The 20,694-nt window shown below is 45.5% G+C and overlaps 1 pseudogene; it reads left to right on the top strand.

Moving 5' to 3' along the window:
* Positions 1 to 990: 990 nt before the first annotated feature.
* Positions 991 to 19,152, top strand: LOC116830366 (myosin-13-like; annotated as a pseudogene).
* The last annotated feature ends 1,542 nt before the right edge of the window (positions 19,153 to 20,694 follow it).

Below are 20,694 nucleotides of genomic sequence, written 5' to 3'. Positions count from 1 at the left end.
ATTCTATTAGCCTATTCACAACAGCATCATATTGTTGCTATCATTCAATCTGTGATCCACTATGACCTCCAGGTCCTTTTTAGCAGTACTACTGTCTAGCCAGTTATTTCCCATTTTGTAGCTGAGTTTGACTTTTTCTTCCTACGTATACTTTTTGGCACTTGTCTTTACTGAATTACATCTTGTTGATTTCAGACCAATTCTCCAATGTTTAAGGCTGATTTGAATTCTAATCCTGTTCTCCAGAATGCTTGGTGTCATCCACAAATTTCATAAGCATACTCTCCACTCCATTATCCAAATCATTAATGAAATTATTGACTAGTACTGGATCCTATGGGACTCCACTAGCTACTCACTACAGAACATTTAGTGCTTGGCAGCAGGTTCCACACAGCATCTTAGTGCCCTGTACATTCACACCCTGACTTGCTGTTCAATAAGTCTCTGCGGAGACAAGCCTTCAGACTACAGAATGATTGATAGATTTCAGGGTCACATTTTTTTTGTTTAAGATAGTCTGTTTTGCTTTTCTCCCCACTTCTCTGATACCTTTAATTCTCCGAGCCCTTTCTAAAGCAATCATCAGTGGTTCAATTTTTTTCATTGTCTAATTCTCCAAAAGCCCTAGAATGTCCATCATCCAGGCCTACTGACTTTATGTAGATGTTGTTTCTATGTATTCCCTTATCTGCTTTTAACACCAGACTGAACTTAGGCTTGTAGTGGCCCCAGTCCTATCAATAAGTCCTGGTAATGGCTTACACATCCCAGTCCCTAAATATGGAAAAAAAAGTGTGCATTCAGAAGTCCTGGAACTGAAACTGACCATTGTCAGACAGTGCTGAATTTCAAACTCATTCAAACTGAAACTGACCATTGTCAGACAGTGCTGAATTTCAAACTCATCCATGTCAATCTCATCCAGAGATTGACATCTCTGCATCTGAGCTCATGGCTGAAGTTTGGTTCCCCAGCCAAACTTCAGCCATGAGCTCAGATGCAGAGATGTCAATCTTTGAAGTTGCTGCTCCCTATCTGCAGAAGCCTGAGAAGGAGAGGAGAGGCCCACAATCACCCATTTGATTCTAAAGGAGCTTGCGTTGTAATCGATGATAAAGAAATGTATTTGAAAGGAATCATCCAGAGCAGGGAGAGTGACAAAGTCACTGTCAAAACATATGATGACAGAGTAAGTAAGAAATTAAACCATCCACTTGAAGTAATTTTCATGCAGCTCAGAAAGTTTCCTTGCTTAGCTTTCTTCACCTGTTCTCTTCTGGTTTTGCCAGATTGTGACTGCCAAGGATGACCAAGTCTTCCCCATGAATCCTCCCAAATATGATAAAGTTGAGGACATGGTGATGATGACCTACCTCCATGAGCCTACTGTCTTGTATAACCTCAAAGAGCATTACGCAGCCTGGATGATCTATGTAAATCGATTTTTGAAAATTTCTTTTCTGCATAAAGATATTTAATTCTCATGGGCACGTGAGAAGTAACAGTCCTTCCATTCTTCTTTGCACAGACCTATTCAGGCCTCTTCTGTGTCACTGTCAACCACTACAAGTGGCTGCCAGTGTACAACTGTGGCCTGGTCTACACTACGCGTTTAAACCGATTTTAGCAGCGTTAAACTGATTTAACGCTGTACCCGTCCACACAACGAGGCCCTTTATATCAATATAAAGGGCTCTTTAAATCGGTTTCTGTACTCCTCCCCAACGAGAGGAGTAGCGCTAAAATCGGTATTACCATATCGGATTAGGATTAGTGTGGCCCGCAAATGCGATGGTATTTGGCCTCCGGCGGTATCACGCACAGTGCATCATTGTGACTGCTCGGACCAATCGAATCGATGCACTGGCCAGGTAAAACAGGAAAAGCCCCGCAAACTTTGAATTGGCATTTCTTTTGCCCAGCGTGGAGCTCTAGATCAGCACGGGGTGGGCCATGCCATGTCCCAAATCCAAAAAGAGCTGCCAAGCATGGACTGTATCGGGTAGATAACTAGATCTGATCGCTGTATGAGGAGAACAAATCTGTTCTATCAGAGTCCGTTACAGAAGAGAACGAAATGACAAAGCATTGAAAAATTCCAGGCTATGATACAGAGTTCATACAGCACAGGGTGTGTGACAGCGTAACGATAGCCAAAGAATCAAATGGACGCTCAGGGAGGGAGGGCGTACTGAGACCTGCCAGCTTCTCCCACCGTCCCAGCAGTCTTCCGAAAAGTATTTGCATTCTTGGCTGATCCCAGCTGAGGGTCAAGACACATTGTCGGGGTGACCTCAAGGTATAGCTTGTCAATGTATGTACTCTCCATTCCCCCCTCCCCGTTGAAAGAAAAGGGGGAAAAATCGCTTTCTGACTTTTGCAATGTCACCGCTATGTCACTGAATGCTGCTGGTAGAGCGATGCCTGTGGCAGTGAAGAGCAGTAATGCACTCCTTTCCCCTCCGAGTGGCAGATGGATACAATAGACTGCTATCCGTTTGTCAATAATCAGCCTGTGAGTGCTCCTGGCTGGCCTAGGTGGGCTGGCCGGGGCGCCTAGGTAAAAATAGGAATGATTCCTTGTCATTCCAGTAGATGGTACAAGACACTGGCTGGTAACCGTGCCTCAATCATAGCACTGGGGGCTGAGCTCCATCAGCCCCCCCCCACCTTTCTGTGTAAAGAGAAGATTCTGTACTGCCTGAGACTATCAATAACAGTGGGATGCTGGCTCCGTCTCCCGCCCACACTAAATGTCCTGCCTGGACTATCATACACTGGAGGCTGCACTCCCCCACATTTTATCTCCAGTAGAAGTCAGTCGTTCTCTATTCCTGCTTTTTTATTACTTCATCACAAAATGCAGGGACACTGCCACTGTCCCAGGAAGGTTTGGGAGGAGGGAAGCAACGGGTTGGGGTTCGCAGGACACCCTAGAATGCCATGCAGCTGATCATTCTGATGAGTATCTCACCGGAAGCAGCTGTGCTTCGGTTCTCTATACACTGGTTCTCTAAAGTATTACTTGCCCCATATTCTTTCAGGCTGATTCTATTTTTTAGATACTATAAAGGAGGAATACCCGGGGTCATTCCTGTTTTTTGTCTTTTTACGCCTCTAGCACCTCAGCCCAGGGGCACCCATTGTACATGCAGAGACAGTACGGAATGCAGATAACGTCATCTCACGCCAATTTACAATGCACAGCAGACTGGACAGAACAACTGAAAAACCATCTCTGCTTGTCATGCAATAGGCAAATATGCTGCTGTGTGAGTGCTGCATGTATCGCTCTGTCAGCGGCACCAGTACACTAACCTACAGTGACAGTAAAAAAAAAAAAAAAAAAAAAGCTGAATGGGCTCCATGGTGTCCTGGCTATGGCATCCTGCAGGGCAATCCAGGAAAAAGAGGCATGATATGATTGTCTGCCCTTTGGCTTTCCTGGAGGAAGGAGATGACTGGCGCATTTACCCAAACCACCCGCCGACAACATTGATTTTTGCCCGCCTCAGGCACTCGGATCTAAATCTCAACCCAGAATTCCACGGGGCGGGGGAGACTGCGGGAACTATGGGATAGCTACGGAATAGCTACCCACAGTGCAACGCTCCAGAAATCGACGCTAGCCTCGGACCATGGACGCACACCGCCGAATTAATGTGCTTAGAGTGGCCGCTTTCACTCGACTTTATACAATCTGTTTTACAAAACCGGTTTATGTAAAATCAGAATAATCCCATAGTGTAGACGTACCCACATGTGAGGTGGTGGCTGGTTACAGGGGCAAAAAGTGTCAAGAAGCCCAACCCCACATCTTCTCCATCTCTGACAATGCCTATCAGTTCATGTTAACTGGTGAGTCATTTACCTGGAGGGGAAAACCCTAGTATTTTGCAGTGATGTGCAGGGCTGGCCGCCCAATTAACAGAGCTCAGCATTTAAGCATAAATATTTAAATATTCATTGGACCAAAGCGAGACACCATAGCCTGTTGATGAATGTACTCAGCTCTAAATCAGGCAGCAAGATGATTTGACTCCTTATTTCCTACCTTTCTGGAGAGTGACTTAATCACCAGGCTATAGAGCTGTTTTCTTTCCTTCTGGCCCAATAAATATTTAAGAAGGTATTCAAAGTTGAACAGCTGCAATAGGCAAGATTAAGAGGCCCCAACCCCAATACAGCCTGCTGGTTAGGCTGCTCACTTGAGAGGCAGAAGCTGTGCGCTTAAGTCTCCCACATTCTAGGCAACTGCACTAGCCACTGGGCTAAAGGTTATAAAGTGGGATAGATTTGTGGTTTGAAAACCTTTTTCTAAGCTGAAACTATTGGGTCAAGTTTGTGACTAGTTTTGGGTCCACCAAAACTGCTTTATTTGGCAAATTATTTGTCCAAATTTTTCCCCCAGCCCTAGTTTCTAGGCCCAGATTTTCCTGTAGCTCACTGAGTCAGGTTGGACAACTTCTCTTCTCTCACCTTTGTCTCTCCATCTATAAAATGGGGAGACAAATAATGGCTTCTCTCATGAGGGGTTAGAACAGGGGTGGGCAAACTACTGTCTGGGGGCCACATCCGGCCCTTCAGACCTTTTAATCCAGCTCTTGAGCTCCTGCTGGGGATTGGGGTCAGGGGCTTACCCCACTCCGCAGGTACCATGGCTCCTGGAATCAGCGGCATGTCCCCCCTCTGGCTCCTAAGCGTAGGGACAGCCAGGGGACTCCACATGCTGGCCCCAGTGCAGGCTCTGAAGCTCCTATTGGCCAGGAACCACGACCAATGGAAACTGCAGGGGTGACGTCTGAGACAGGGCAGTGGGCAGAGCTGCCTGGCTGTGCCTCCATGTAGGAGCTGGAGAGGGGGACATGCCACTGCTTCTTGGAGCTGCTTGAGATAAGTGCTACCCCACCCTCCTCCCACGCCCCATCCCCCTGCTCCAGCCCTGATCCCCCTCCTGCCCTCTGAACCCCTTGGTCCCAGCCTGGAACACCCTCCTGCACCCCAAGCTCCTCATCCCCACCGCAGAGCCTGCACCGCCAGCTGGATCCCTCCCGCACCCCAACCCCTAATTTTGTGCCTGCCATGCAATTTCCTTATGCAGGTGTGGCCCTCAGGCCAAAAAATTTGCCCACCCTGGATTAGAATCTTATCTGTGTTTGGCTGCTGCCTGGGGTCTCCTAGAGGCAATGGGCTTGAGACCACGACAAGTATCATTAGATTAGCCATTCCCTCTGCCAGAAAGTTTAGTTTTTCTGTGAGTTGTCAAGATCTCAGGCTAGGAAGGATATTTTCTGCCTAGAGCAAGAAAGCCTGACTTCCTAAGAAAGAACTGAAGTCGGCATCATATTTTGATGGTTCAAGCTTTGGTACTGCTCTGCATATCTATGTGAGACATAATCATGGCCTAAGGGGTTAATGTTCAGTGCAGCAGAGAAGGGGGCTGTGGAGATTATGGAAGAGGGAGACACACATCAGGGCCCTAATTATACCCTGGGTGATCACTACTTCCCACCACCCAACAAAGATGTAATGAGGTTAAGTGGTGTCCGCATAAAGAAATTAAAACTACTGATTATTCCTGAAAAAATGACTTTGACTTAGGGCTATAAATGCAACACAGACAGAATAGGAAAACAAAAGTTAAAGACCAGCATTGAATAAGGCTTAATATAAATGGCAAATTATACTGAAGACAAGCACAAGTACAAGTAATATTATGCATCAGGTACTTACTACTATTTTTCATACTGTAGCATTGATATAACCTGAGATCAAATTATTCCAACACCACCATTTTTAATACTGTAGTGTCAGTACAGCCTGAGATCAAATCAGCGGGAGCAACCCAGATTTCTTTACTTTATCCTGCATGCAATCAGACTTTTTTACTTCAGAACCTTACCCTGCCGAGAATACATTACCCTTTACTTGTCTGCTCTTTGCACTGGCCCGGTACAGACAGTCGGTGTAGTTCAAGTTTCCTCAGTTCAGGGGCTCTATGGGAGCCTGACAAAGAGTGATCTCTTTTAGGTCAACACACACACAAACCCACCTGAGACTCTATGCATTTTATCTCATCTGCCCGCCATGTTTTGAAGCAGGTCAACCAATCAGGTTGGGCCAAATGTTTACTGTGGTCGTTGTAGTTATTTTGAAAGTATGATCTATGCACAGGTGCACAGCTCATATGCTCTGAATACAGCCAATTGTCCTAATTGTGGTTAATGTGTCTGACACAAAATATTTAATACAGCCTAAAGAAGTGCTTGGCTGCCTTACACCTTGAACAAAGGTCTGTATCTAATTTTGCCAAGCCTGTTTTTTGGAGCTGACCACAAGTCTACAATATTTCCTAGTTTGAACTTGCTACACTTGCTCTGGTTGTTATGTTTGATCTTTGAGGCTTCTGGAAGTTTTAGGCCTCACATTGAATAAGCTTGACAATACTTTTGCTTGACAGGACTTTGTCACAGTAATCTCGGGGGCCATCAAGGAACTGGTTACAGCTCCCCAATTCTCTGACCTGCCCTAGTTAGAACAGCTTGGGTACTACTCTAACGGCACCAGTTGGCAGCCAACCCTAAGGTCCTGCCCTGCAACAGAGCACAGAGACATGCCATATTCCAGATGGGAGCTACGTGGCTGAGGGAACTCGTATTGTTTAGTCTGCAGAAGAGAAGAATTGAGGAGGGTTTTGATAGCTGCTTTCAACTACCTGAAAGGGGGTTCCTAAGAGGATGGCTCGAGACTGTTCTCAATGGTACCTGATGACGGAACAAGGAGTAATGGTCTCAAGTTGCAGTGGGGGAGGTTTAGGTTGGATATTAGGAAAAACTTTTTCACTAGGAGGGTGGTGAAGCACTGGAATGGGTTACCTATGGAGGTGGTGGAATCTCCTTCCTTAGAGGTTTTTAAGGTCAGGCTTGCAGGAGCCTGGTGGTGATTTAGTGTGGAATTGGTCCCTGCTTTGAGCAGGGGGTTGGACTAGATGACCTCCTGAGGTCTCTTCCAACCCTGATATTCTATGACTATTTCTGTACTTATACCTGCAGAAGGTGAGACTGAGAGCAGCACAGCCTGCTGGGTAGGTGCTCCCAGTGGGGAAAGCTGAGATCAACTTGCTGCTTTAGAGAGAGGATTTGAACACTAGTATTCCACATCCTAAGCAAGTGCCTTAGCCACAGGGCTAAAAACATCCCTGAAATAGCATGTGTACAAGCCCTTGGTTAGCATCACAGCTCAGCATGGTCCCTGAGTCGACGGAGGAGTTTGGCTAACATTCATTTTACACAGTGCATGAGAATGATGGATTGGAGAAGTGAGAGCTGGCCTAAAGCTGCAGAGGCTGCTAGGTCCTGGGAAATGGTGCCACCTAGCCCTTCCGTTTCCTGCCTCCCACATACCCGCTTTTCAGTCACACACAGGGACCTCATCAACACTTGGAAGAGAGGCTTTTTGTAATCTGAACGAGATGGAGCTGCATGGTCTGAAAGGCAGAAACAGCACTAGCAGAATGCAGGTGCAGATCCATCCCTGTCCTGCTCTGCCAGTCATTGTGATTTGTATTACCAAAGCACCTCAGAGCCCTGGCCTGGCCAGGCCCTCACTGGGCTAGGTGCTGTCCAAACACGGGACAGTCCCTGCCCCAATGTGCAGTTCGCATCTGCTCCATCCACAATGCAGCCTGCAGTACTGCTGCACCTGGCAGGGACACAGGAAGGAGAGAGGTGTGATGCTGGGGCTCTGATTCATGAGATGATCTGGAGGGGAAGTGCTACCAGTGTTCCATACACTGCTGCCTTACTGCTTAAGATGCTATTTCAGCTGCAGTAGAAGCTCAGAGTTACGAACACCTCCAGAACTCTGAAGTGTTCGTAACTCTGAACAAAACATTATGGTGACTCTTTCAAAAGTTTACAAGTGAGCATTGACTTAATACAGCTTCGAAACTTTACAATGCAGAAGAAAAATGCTGTTCCCCCCTAACCTTTTTAGTAGTTTATGTTTAAATAAATACTGTTCTGTATTTGCTTTTTGTGTGTGTCTCTGCTGCTGCCTGATTGTGTACTTCCCATTCCAAATGAGGTGTGCGGTTGACTGGTGACTTGTAACTCTGGTGTTCCTAACTCTGAAGTTCTGCTGCATTACCCAGGAAAAACTGGCTATGAAGAACTGCAGACATGGTCTTTTTCGCCCCCCCAGTGGCACCTAACGATCATTGCAGTCAGAAAATTATATCCTTAAAGCAAATCTCACCCAGTTACTGCTGATTGACAGGAGTCCCTGCTGTTTCCTGCCAGGGCAGAAATGTAAGGAGCTTAGGTTGCTTTCACTTGACTACAATGAGAATTGAAATTAAAAAAAAAGATATTTTTAGAATTGCCGCACTCCCTCCCTCACAGTGCCTGAAAAGCACCAGGACAGGCATCGGCCAAGCAAGAAGTTGAGGGTAGCTGTGTGCAGGGAACCCAACCTAGGGCAAGGCCCATTTTCCTGTCAAAGCCCTGCGCCAAGGGGTTTACAGTTCAACTGTCTATTTGAACCCTTGTGCTGTTTGACTGCCCTGGTTCCTCTACACAGAGTGACATTGAAATCCTGAGTTTCAACCCTGAGGAGAAGGTGGGAATCTACAAGCTGACAGGGGCAGTCATGCAGAAGTTCAAGCAGAAGCAAGGAGAGGAGCAGGCGGAGCCGGATGGCACAGAAGGTAAAGCTGTCAGACAGTGCAGCACCTAGGTTGACATGCTCTGGGAGAATGTTCACAGCAATATTACCCACCTTGTACAGCTATCAGCAAGAGCCATCGGGAATGCCTTTCCTCTCAGGATGTGGCTGATGCATGGGAGAAAAGCATATTGCTGCTGTCCCTGCTGTCCCTTCTTCCTGTTCTATGGACAGAGGGTGAAAGTCAGGTCCTAGCATGGTCAATAAGTCAGGTCCCAGGACTGTCAATGGGGTCAGGACGTGTTATGGACACCTTGTACATGGTAGATTGCAGGCCTGCTACTAGCAGGTTAGGCTCTTGTCCAAGATATGGACTGGCTACATGGCTTCCTTCCCAGATAGATATACCAGAGATAAGGTCACTATAAGACAGTTTAATGCACTGCCTTGAACGGCTGTTGTGAGATATTAGAATGACAAGGTGGGCGAGGTAATATCATTTTAATGGACCAACTTCTGTTGGTGAAAGAAACAAGCTTTCAAGCTTATGCAATCCTGAAGCAGAGCTCTGTGATAGCTTGAAAGCTTGTCTCTTTCACCAACAGAAGTTGATCCAATAAAAGATAGAACCTCACACACTCTGTTTCTCTAATGTCCTGGGCCAAACATGGCTACAACACAGCAAACAATGAAATTAAGTATGTTATGCAGGCGCCACCCAGTGGCTGAACATTATAATACCGCTTAACATTCTGTTACAGCTCCCTCTAAATTTTTACCATTTCTGCCATTTACAAAATGTACGCTGTCACACTGTCTTTAAAGTTCAGCATGGATCAGTCTGTTAAGGGTCTCTGAATTGTGCTTGTTTTCCAAACACATAACAATTTGGGCATCTGACTGTCCACTAGCTGCAACAATTGTCTCTGGTTGATTTGGAATCTGTCGTCTTCTTCTGCATGTGCCATCTGTAGAGTTTTGCTTTGATTGTTCTTTCTGAGGAAGAAACTGTAGATGTCGATGGTTTCTGTCAAACTTTCCACAGTTGATCTCAATCACATATGGTCTGGGCACTTCAATTCTTTTCCTTTACAAAGGCTGGAGTTATCCATCCCCTTTCTCCATCCAGCGTATCTACCTCTCCCCCCAGATTAGGGTCATCCACGAACTTGCTGAGGTTGCAAATCCATCCCATCATCCAGATCATTAATAAAGATGTTGAACAAAACCGGCTCCAGTACCAACTCCTGGGGCACTCTGTTTGATACTCCTTGCCAAAAAGACATCAAGCCATTGATCACTATTTATTGAGCCTGACGATCTAGCCAGCGTTCTATCCACCTTATAGACCATTCATCCAGCCCATACTTCTTTAAGTTGCTGGCAAGAATATTGTGGTTGATCTTCTGTCTTTCTTCCCAAGTCCCTACCCAAAGACACTCAACAGGCTTTTCTCCTGTTGTGTCCCTGCCCTCCTTGCCCAACCCTGCCATCTGTCCTGTTCCCCAAACTTCCACCCCCATGTTAGTGCCTGTCTCACCTCCCCACCCCCACCCCCCAACCTGCAATTTCTCATACGCTGTCTCCTGCCAGCAAAGGGAAGCTGCTCCCACATCTGGAGCTGTATTTGCATGTCCTGAGTGCTGTCCTGCACTATGTTCACCCTGTGCAAGTAGGTCATCAACCTCCATCTCGGTCCCAGATGCAGAATGGCCTCTGGTTCCTGCTCCCTCAGGCACCTGGAGATGCTGAAAGAGGGGTGGGGTTGGCGGAGCAGGAGAACACCTCATATGGTTAAGAAATGACAGTGAGAGCCTTTTCCCTCCCTGGGAGATTACGTTCTCCCTCTGCGGGGACTCTCTTCCTGACAGATGCTGTGCTTTAGTTCCTGGACACTGCCAGGAGGCCCAGGTTCCATCCCTAGCAGCTTGGCTGTTCCATTCCCTACTGTGAACCTAAACTGCCTTTAAAGGACTATCTAAGCCCCTCCCAGGCCTGCTCCCATTGGAGGGTCTCTCTCCTGGCTGAGCACAGACTGTCCTTATATCATCCAATAGGCCTGGATCCTAATTACATGCTGCTCCTTCTCATGTGAGCCCTGCACTTATTCCCTTCACCAGAGGTTAGGTTCAGTTGAGCTGCAACTCCTTTAATGGCCATCTCACCCTGGGACAGCCTGGAACTGGAAACCTGTGGGCTAATAGTAAATCTTTCTATGAAAGATGCTGAAGATACAATAGAAGAGGAAATCCTTTGCACTGGATTTAAATTATTCCAAAGGAAATTGAATGAGAGAAAATGTCCAGCCTTATCCTCCTAGCAAAAAAAAAGTTTAAGGTCCGAAAGGACCATTATGTCCATCTTCTGAATAACACAGGCCCTAGAACGTCACCGAGTGCTTCCTCCAGAAAACCTATGACATGGGACTGAGCCAGAGCACATCTTCTGGAAAGACATCTATATGCATTCGAGGCAGCTGCAGCATGGGGAGGGATAGCTCAGTGGTTTGAGCACTGGCCTGCTAAACCCAGGTTTGTGAATTTGATCCTTGAGGGGGCCATTTGGGGATTGGTCCTGCTTTAAGCAGGGGGTTGGACTAGATGATCTCTTGAGGTTCCTTCCAACCCTAATAATCTATGATCCTATAACATGAAGTTAAAGAACATGGAGAAGAAAAAATGCTCTACTCAGGTGGTTACTGGAGCTGAAGCAGAGAGGCCAGGATAAACACAGCTAGGACCCAGGACTGACTATCAGCAGATCTGCCATTTTCTGTTCCTGGCTTTTTGACCATGACGGAATCTCTTTGCTCCTGTGTGCCTCAGTTTCTACAACTATAAAATAAAGCAAACCAAGCTTGTATTTTATCTCTCCTATTTTTCAAGGTAGGAAACTTAGATACATTTGGGGCCTGTCTATGCTACCGGTCTAGAGTGTCTTTGTAAGCTGATGACCCCCACCTCTTGTTCAGAACCTATGGATAACACAAGTTCCTAAGTTTGTTCTGTGCTTAGCCCCTATGGAACAGCTGAGCTGGACGGCCTTTTCTCGCTGGGCTGTGTGGAGCAGGTTCTGGGCACTAGGGGTATGAAGAGGCTCTCAAGGACTAATTCTTGAAAATAAATATCAATGAACTGCAACACAATATAAAATCACTGCCGCTAACATCGGGCAGGTGATAAAATACTAGCAGAGTGGTAATTAATGCTGAGGACAGGCCAGTGACACAGAGCAATCGGATCCCTTGATAAGCTGGCCCCACTGAAAGAAAACAAGTTTGAAAAAGAACCAAATGAAAGGTCCTATATCTAGCAACAAACATGCAGGCTACACCTACAGAATGGGAAGTGTATCCAGGAAAGCACTAACTGAAGAGGATTTGGAGGCCATGCTGGGCAAGCCATTCAACATGAGCACCCAGTGTGATGCTTGGTGAACAGGGCTAATGCCATCATTAGATGTAGGAAAAGAGCAGTGAGTAGCATAGGGAGGTGACACACGATCAGTAAGACTGATCCTGGAATACTGCATCCAGTTTTGGCATCCACCTTTGAAAAAGATTTTGAAATACTGGAGATGGGGCAGCAAAAAGCAATGAAAGTTTTGAGGGCTGGAGAAAAATGCCTGCTAGTGAGCTATTGAAAGAGCTCCGCCTGTTTAGATAATAAAAAAGATCGGGGAGGTGATGTCATTGAAGTGTTGAAGTGACTTCATGGAGAGAAATATATTGGGTATTAAAGGGCTTATTAATCTTCCTTTTTACTTTCTTAAAGATAGGTACTTATTTGTTTCTTCAGTCTTTGGACCTCTGTTGCTGAATTTTCAAAGCTCATGTCAACGGCTCTGCCATCCAGCTACTCCTCAGCCCCGATGCGTTCGTCCGTCCATAGACTTGTGCTTCGTCTCGTCTTTAAGTAGTCCGTAACTGCTCTATCAGTGGGCTGCTCTCCTCCCTGCTCTGCGTTCCAGTGTAGTAGTCTTGGAGTTGATCTGCCGTAAAGATGAAGTGAAGAAGGATTGCGTCTTTCGCTTTTTATCTTCACATCGGTACCTTGACCTGCCTCATTGAGTAAGGGACCTACACCATCCCTAGAGGACCATCCCTAGTCCTCTTCTTGTTGCTTACATACTTGATCCAGGGGAAGCAGCTCAAACATCCAATGTGGCTGAACAGGGGCAGGACATCAGCACTGCAGGGCAGAGGTGGGTGTGGCAGTGACATCACAAGGGCCTTTGGCAGGACCTCAGCCTATTGAACAAAGGTGGTGAGGAGGCAATGATCTCACAGAGAGATCTTGACATCAGCCAGGCAAAACAGGGGTGCAGGACAAGGGCAACGTTGGAGATCCCTGTGGCTTTGCTTCAGGCATCTCCTTCTTGAGGTCTCTCCTTTAGGACTGAGAGAATTCACTTTCACGTACGTGAGCACAAGGAGTTTTCTCATTGAAGATGGTGGGTGATTGTTAGAGAAAGTCAAGTGTTAGAGAAAAAAATAAATGCACCAGTATTATTTCCCTCTCAGTGAAGTCACAGGGGCCCCTCAGTGAGAGGTATTGAACAGTTGTAGTTCACAGTGACTTCAGCTGGGGAGGAGGGTGCTCTGCACCTTTGAATATCTGTATGTGGGATGCTCTGGTGTTTGGTGCCAAAAAACTTCCTGGAAGAGACTCAGGTTTCATTTGCTGTATATCTTGGACATTATAAACCTACTCATTTTCCATGCAGTCTTTTAGGGAAATTAGGGTACTTAAAAGAATAGGCACTGACTCCGGGAAAAAAATAGTGGGTGCTCAGCAACCACTAGCAGCCCTGCGGATCATCACCTCCCTTCCCCCTAATGCCTCCCACCCACCTGTGGCCTCCCTTTCCCTCCCAGCGCCTCCTGCTCACTGTGGCCAGCTGTTCAGCAGTGTGCAGGAGGTGCTGGGGGGCAGGAGGAGGGGCAGCAAGAGGCGGGGTGGAGGTGAGTGCTTGGAGGAAGGGTGGAGTGGAGGTGGGGCCTGGAGTAGAGTGGGGGTCGAGCACCCCTTGGGAATAGGAAGTCGGTGCCCATGCTCAAAACCCAAAAACTTATAATAGTAAAAAAGAAGAAGAAAATCCTTCCCAGGTCTCTGTTATTGTTCATAAAGAAGCAGAAATAATCCCATAACCTCTAAAAATCCTGGGTGCATCATCTCCCTGTGTCATTATAGCAAGGGCCCAGCTTTGTACCATTCAGAACTGCCTCTGTTTAAAGGACAACATGTCTAAGTGCTCTAAAATCTGTGTGGTTATTCGCATTGCCTTGACGTGTGTGTCTGTCACGGTGCTGATGTGGGGGTGTGTGTGGGGGGGTATGGTTAGTGGTCCACATTTGGTTTTATTTGACTAACTAGATACAGCGGCCCGAAAAACAGCTTTTCTTACAGTTGTCAGACTCTACCCACATTGTTTTGCCCCGTGTTGGGGATTAAACTGTAGCTTTGCTCCTAGCTCCGTGCTCTGTAACCACTCAGCCCTGACTCCCAAGGCAGGGTGTGCACTCGGCCTTCAGGGGTGTCAAAGTTAGACTCAGGACTCACAGTTTGTCAGACCACTCTGTTTTATTAGCACAGCGCTCTGCTAATACACCCAGATAATGTGAGCCCCATACAAGACACAAACTATCTTATTTATACAGATGAAAGGGCAGGAGTTTAGACAAAGGGACAAAGTAAGCAACAGACAGGAAAAACCACCTGGGACACAGCATGCATATTGCACGTCATCGATCTAAGGCTAATACTTTTCCAATTGCCCTTAAACGGTGCAATTGTTCTATGCTAATGTCTGTGTTCCTGACACCTGGATTGCAACATTCCAACAATTTTGCTTAAAGGTGCAGACAACATTTCTTTAATCCAGTCTTATTTTTACAATATAATTAATTCTACTTTCACAGGGGGCAGCACTGACAATGGCATTCAACACTGAGTTTAGCTGTATCGGTGAGACAGGCTCACTTGTCGAATGGACTGTACTGAACACACACAAAGCAAACAAAGTGCTTCCTAGCCGGCCTGGTTTTATTCCGGCTGCAGGGCCAGCGCTTCCATTGAGGCAAACTAGGCAATCGACTAGGGCGCCAGGATTTTTGGGGGGCGGCATTTTGCCGGGGAGCGGGGGGCAGGCGGCTCCGCTGGACCTGCCGCAGTCGTGCCTGCGGAGGGTCCGTTGGTCCATGGCTCCGGTGAAGCTGCCGCAGGCATGCCTGCGGACGGTCTGCTTGTCCCGCGCGGCTCTTGTGAACCTCCCACAGGCACGGCAGCGGCAGCTCCACCGGAGCCGTGGACCAACGGACCCTCCGCAGAAATGGCTGCGGCAGCTCCACCGGAGCCTCAGGAGCGGTGCGCATGGCGGCGCAATGGCTGTGTGCCTTGGGTGCGAAAAACTCTAGCGCCGGTCCTGTCTCAGGGGACGTGCTGTGGCCATTGATCCTGATCTACCCCCCGCCAGCGTCAGCTCTGCCCTGCCCTAGAGCAGAAGGCTGAAGAAGGGCTGTAGTACATCCCTAAAATCTCTTTGTCAGGGTTTTTCCAGTCAATGATTTGGGGGACGTGTAATTTGAATCCAGTCGATAACTCAGAGGCTGCTCAAACTATTTTTTAAAAGAAAAAAAATACACGTGTGCCAGCTGGCTGGGACAAAGAGGGGTGTTGGAGGCAGAGGAGTAGGCGGTATGGGGGAGAGAGGTTTAGTTCTGCATCAAGGGATGGGGGATTATACAGATGGGAACAAATGGGAATCGGTGACATGGGAGGGAAGAGAGGTTGAGGGCTCACCTGAGAGGAGGAGGTGGGTGTGACGGGGTCCCCACAGCACAACCTGGACTGCGGGACTGCTGAGCCCTCCAAACCCATCAACTGGGGCTGCCTTTCACCCTGTGATGCTGGTGTCAAGCTACAAGCCTTGAAAGGCACTGCACATACACAGCCACTCGCAGGCAGGGACACACCCAGCTGTATTAGATGAATGATCTCCTAGCCACTTATAGACCATCAATAGGGAGGCTCCAGCCAATTTCCCCCAGCTCCCCTGCCTTACACCACAGAATTATACTGCCTTGCACTGCTCAGGAGCGTGGCCTGTGTAAATTCATTACTTACTTCGCCACTTCTTCATAGGAAAGTGGACATGCACCTGCCTTTTTAATCTGAGCTGAGATTCCCCCAAACACTTCAACCAAACACACACTGGTTTAAATAAAGTATAAAACAGATTGATTAACTACAGAAGGATAGCTTTTAAGTGACAAGTATCAGGCACAGGGATCAAAGCTGGTTACCTGAGAAATACAAATAGAAATGAAGTCTCAATTCTGACTTTAACAGACTAAGCAAGTTTGAATCAAGCAATGTCTCACCCTAACAGATGGTACAAGCAGGTTACAGTTCCTTAAAACACAGACAGGACTCCAAGCCAGCCTGGGACCAAACTTTCCCATTTCTAAGTCTTTGTATTTCAGATATTCTTCCAGGTGTGGAGAGGGGGAAGTGGGGAAGAGGCCAAGTGATGATGTCACTCTCTCTCTTTTATACTTTCTTTCAGCTGCTAGAAAGATCCTTGGGAGGTGTGTTAGGCCTTGTCTACAGTACAGCGTTTTGTCGATGCAAGTTACACTGACAATCAAAAATCAGTATAATTACATCTGTCAAAGTTAGACTCGGGACTCACAGTTTGTCAGACCACTCTGTTTTATTAGCACAGCGCTCTGCTAATACACCCAGATAATGTGAGCATCATGCAAGACACAAACTATCTTATTTATACAGATAAAAGGGTGAGCACTTAACAAGATAACAGAGGAAGCAGAATCTGATAAGTTTACCTGGGCTAGGCATGCTAAGGGGTAACCTGTTCTTCAACATTAAAATGTTTTAAAAATAAAAACCACAGTCATGCCAATGGCAGTCAAATCAGCAATAGGGAAAGATTCCTGGAAGTCGTTTGTTTGTTGGTGTTTTGTACACAATAGGCTAATACACGATGAAGAAAAGAAATAAGTGACCTCAGAAGCACAGCAGAGTGAGGCCAAACAAAAAGAAGCAATGTATACAACACTGAGCTTAAAGATAGCCGTGATCGAACTGTCCTTATGGTACCATAAACTCGTAAGAACAAACACAGTTAACCTGTAATAATATGGCTAAGTTTTGAAGTTATATATAGAAGAATGCATTCCCTGAGACTATGTGCATGTGACTTGCAAGGGTTATAAAAATGCAATGATGTGCTGCGAAATTAAAATCCTCTTAGGGGCCAAAAGCCGCATGCTGTGTGTTTCTTTTTCAGACCCTGTGTGTTAAGCAGGTCTTCGAGCGTCTGTATCGCTTGATACCAGAGCACAGCCTGTGTTAATACATACCTGACGAAAAAAAGGTGAGAATGCCAGCACAAAAGAGCTGCAAAAAGAACATTTTGGCAGCAAACAGATGCTAATAAAGGCGGTATAACAAGATATTTTAAGAGGATTTGATGTAAGGTTATTGTTAATATTAAACATAATAAAATATTAAATGTTAGTAGTACCCTGTAACAACTTATGTGTTTGTATTGCAAAACTCTTAAGTATATGGTATGATTTTCTCACAATTCAGTGAGATAAACTAAGCTTAACACAGCAGGGAAAACATACCAAGCTTGTTGCTATATAGAGAGAAACTTCAGGTCACCCTCTAATTATAACAACAGTGGAATAATCTTAACCCTGTAAAAAGAGAGCCATTAAACTCCTATACACACACACGGAAAGCGGTAACCGTTTGCCTCAATCGCAAGTATTTGTAAAAGAAGAGAAATCTTTTAAGAAGTCAAACATGCCCACCAGGGTAGAAATGTATTTTTGTCTTTCAGATATTTACCAAAGTACGTTAATAGGGCTATGTGTTACGGTAATCTGGGAAATCTGTTAAAAGTGTACAACCACCAGAAACAATTGTAAATGTATTCGTTACGTGGTACCAATAACATTTACTATTGCCAAAAACAAACAACACACACAGTCTCGCTTACTGAAGCACTGTATACCTGAGTTTCAATCAAGCTGCACTGAATGCAACATTACATAAGTTACTACCCCATAAGTTTGTTTATTTGTATGTAGTAATTTTAAATGTTTAAATGTGTGTGAACATAAACAAATGGGCAAGCTGAAGCCCCCAACACCTCCCACGTATTTATTACGTTGGACTAATAAAGTGGAATTCGCATTAATACTTATGCTCAAGGAGGGATATGTAGGAGAGGATTCAGGTTTTATAGTCATAAATCTGTGAGATTGATTTCAATCTGCTAACCACCCTTTGAATAGCGAAAGAAAGTGACCCTCTGAATTACAGAATTCCGTTCCACATTACAAATTGACCCTCTCTATACCTTGTTTTAAGATTTAGTTAGAAAGAAGATTCTTTATGGTCTATGTTAGAAATAGCAGACCGTAAAGCGGTTCATAGTAATTAGCTTGGTTAATCAATTGAAACTTAGCAAGGTTTTGAATTGCATGTTTTTTTGTTTATATAAATACTAACTGTTGTTATCTGCAATACTATTGTGGACTGAGCAGTATGCATCAGAAAAGATAGGTGTGAAGGCAGTTATACCAGAGTCAAGGGCGGTTGTTAATAACATCTGGCCAGAGCAGGGAGCATTGCCTTCCAGTGTAAGAAACCTCTGGCAAACCAGCACCCCTCAGACCGCAGAGTCAATTGTGATCAGAAGAAGAAACGAGAGAACACCTGCAATACTACATTCTAGCTGTCATAAGGTTCACAGACAACACTACATAAGCAAGCCCACAGAAGAAGCAGTGTAGCCTACCGCCTGTCGCCTGGTGGAACATTAAATGTGACGAGTTGCCTCTCAGGTGAGTGTCAGAACTCAGAGGGCCCCTGCCTCAAGTGCCTCTGGTGTGCTGTTCCTCAGCTGTGGTGTCTTAAGTTGGGAGTCCACATGACAATTCTTATCCAGCAAAGCTGGTGAGCTCAGAATCGCTTAGTTATCTATAATGCTGGCTTGCATCCATCCGCCCCCCAAAACTGGGTTCCTGTCCTAGCTTCCACTCATTCCCCCACCTCACGGACGTTGCGTCCACATATGAACAGTATGACACTGGAGAGCTATAGGCAGTCTTAAACTCCCACTTGGGTGCGAGCCCTGGCCAACAGAGAGGGCGTCGACGAGGGTGGCCCCCCAGAACCATCAGGCATAATGTGCTGCGCAAAGAGCGCCTGTGCTAATTGGAACACAATATGTGTGTTATACTGATGATAACCTAACTATAGATGCACTAGCATCTAGAACATCGCCTATCTTCCTCTAGAGCGTCTCTTATAGAGTGGCTAATAACCTGTTCATTTCTGGCATAGAAACTGTTGTTCAGGGAGTACTATCCTGTTTGACCTTGTGATTTTGTTCTTCTCAGTTAATCTCTTTAATCCAATTGTTCACAGTGACTGGCCCAACGAGTGAGCATTGCAGTAGATCCAACCGAAAAAATAATAAGACTTGATGTGACCAGATTTTGGTCGGGTGCGCTCCAAAAGAGGATGTGAAGTGAATTATTATATTGGTAAAGAATGATGTAGGATGTACCTTTAGCGAATAAGAAATGTTGACATAGGTCCAGGAAAGAACACTAGGGAAACAAGGGGCTAATGCACAAATTAACAAGATCGGTATAAGTAAGTAGGAAAAGATCAGCGAGCCGTAACAATGATTTGTTCGCTTCCTCTGTCTGCTAAATGCTCCCCTTCTATACTGATAATAAAGATATGTTCTTGTATGGGCTCACTAATCTGGGTGTTTGCAGAGCCTGTGCTAATAAAACGTAGAGTCTGACAACGTAGTGTCCTGTCAACTTTGACAAAAGCTTTATTAAGCCCTCCTCCCCCACCTAGACCGAGCGCTCCTTTACCTGTTTCTCCAAACCGGTCGTCCAAACCTTATACTCCTCTACATGTTAAAAGGACAAAAAGCCCTGTTTTCTATCCCTCTGGTTGTTGCTCAAAAAAAACCGATGTCTTTGGTTCCACTACAATTCAGCAAGGGGGAGGCTCCTAAATAGCCCCATCCTTCCTCCTTTCTGAACATTCTTCAAAATTGTGACGTGACCAAATTAGCACTCACAAGAGGTGGACTAAAGCAGTCGGCCAGACAAGAGCAGCAAGATAACAAATCAGAACCAATAGACCAAGGGATAGGTGTATGGAGAAAGCTTAAGTGCAGGCATAACCGAACAACTACTAAATGGTGAAATCTGAGGTAAAGGTGTGCATTGGGATATAAGTGATTTAAGGAAGAGGTGAAAGTTAACTCTACGAGCGTAGCATTAACTTGGAAATAGTTAAAAGGACAGTTAAGAGAGGATTTCTTGGTTCTTTGCAGCCATTCTGAAGGGGAAAGGGCCCTTTCCAGGAGCCTTAAATAATCCAATAATATCAACTATGTGAAACAAGCAGTGATAAGAAAGTGTAGGAAAAGAAGTATATGTATCTTTATCGTGTGAAATATGTAAAAGTTCTAGATACTACCACAATCGGTTGCTAAAACTCCTGTTTTTTTCTATGTGAGATAAATTGGTTTGGTTTTGTTTAATTGCCCTAAAATTCATTAACTCTTTAATTCAAACGTGAAAACTGTAGACACCGTTTGCAGACATAGGTAAATCTGTTTGCTTTGGGGATTGAGCATTTGAACCCGGCAGGGTAACTTGGAATCTTTACAAAAATTAAATGTTTTTAAGTAAACCAAGTATGGCTCAATAGGGCAGTCAAATCAGGGATAGAAGTAGAGATCGAGGTTTTTGTTTGTGGGGTTTTTTGTAACAATAGCGATAAGAGCTGTATAGAAACGTAAGAAATAACATGTTATTGCGAAGCACGCAGAGGTGAGGTTGCAAACAACAAAAAGAGCACGATTTAAAACATGAGCTCTACATGCTCTGTTGTATCAGACTGTCATTGTTAAGGGTACATGAACTCTGTCAGAACAACAACATTATTCTATCTATTA

The sequence above is a fragment of the Chelonoidis abingdonii genome, chromosome 13, assembly GCF_003597395.2.
Source record: "Chelonoidis abingdonii isolate Lonesome George chromosome 13, CheloAbing_2.0, whole genome shotgun sequence".
NCBI lineage: Eukaryota > Metazoa > Chordata > Testudines > Testudinidae > Chelonoidis > Chelonoidis abingdonii.
This window is presented reverse-complemented; position numbering and strand designations above follow the sequence as displayed.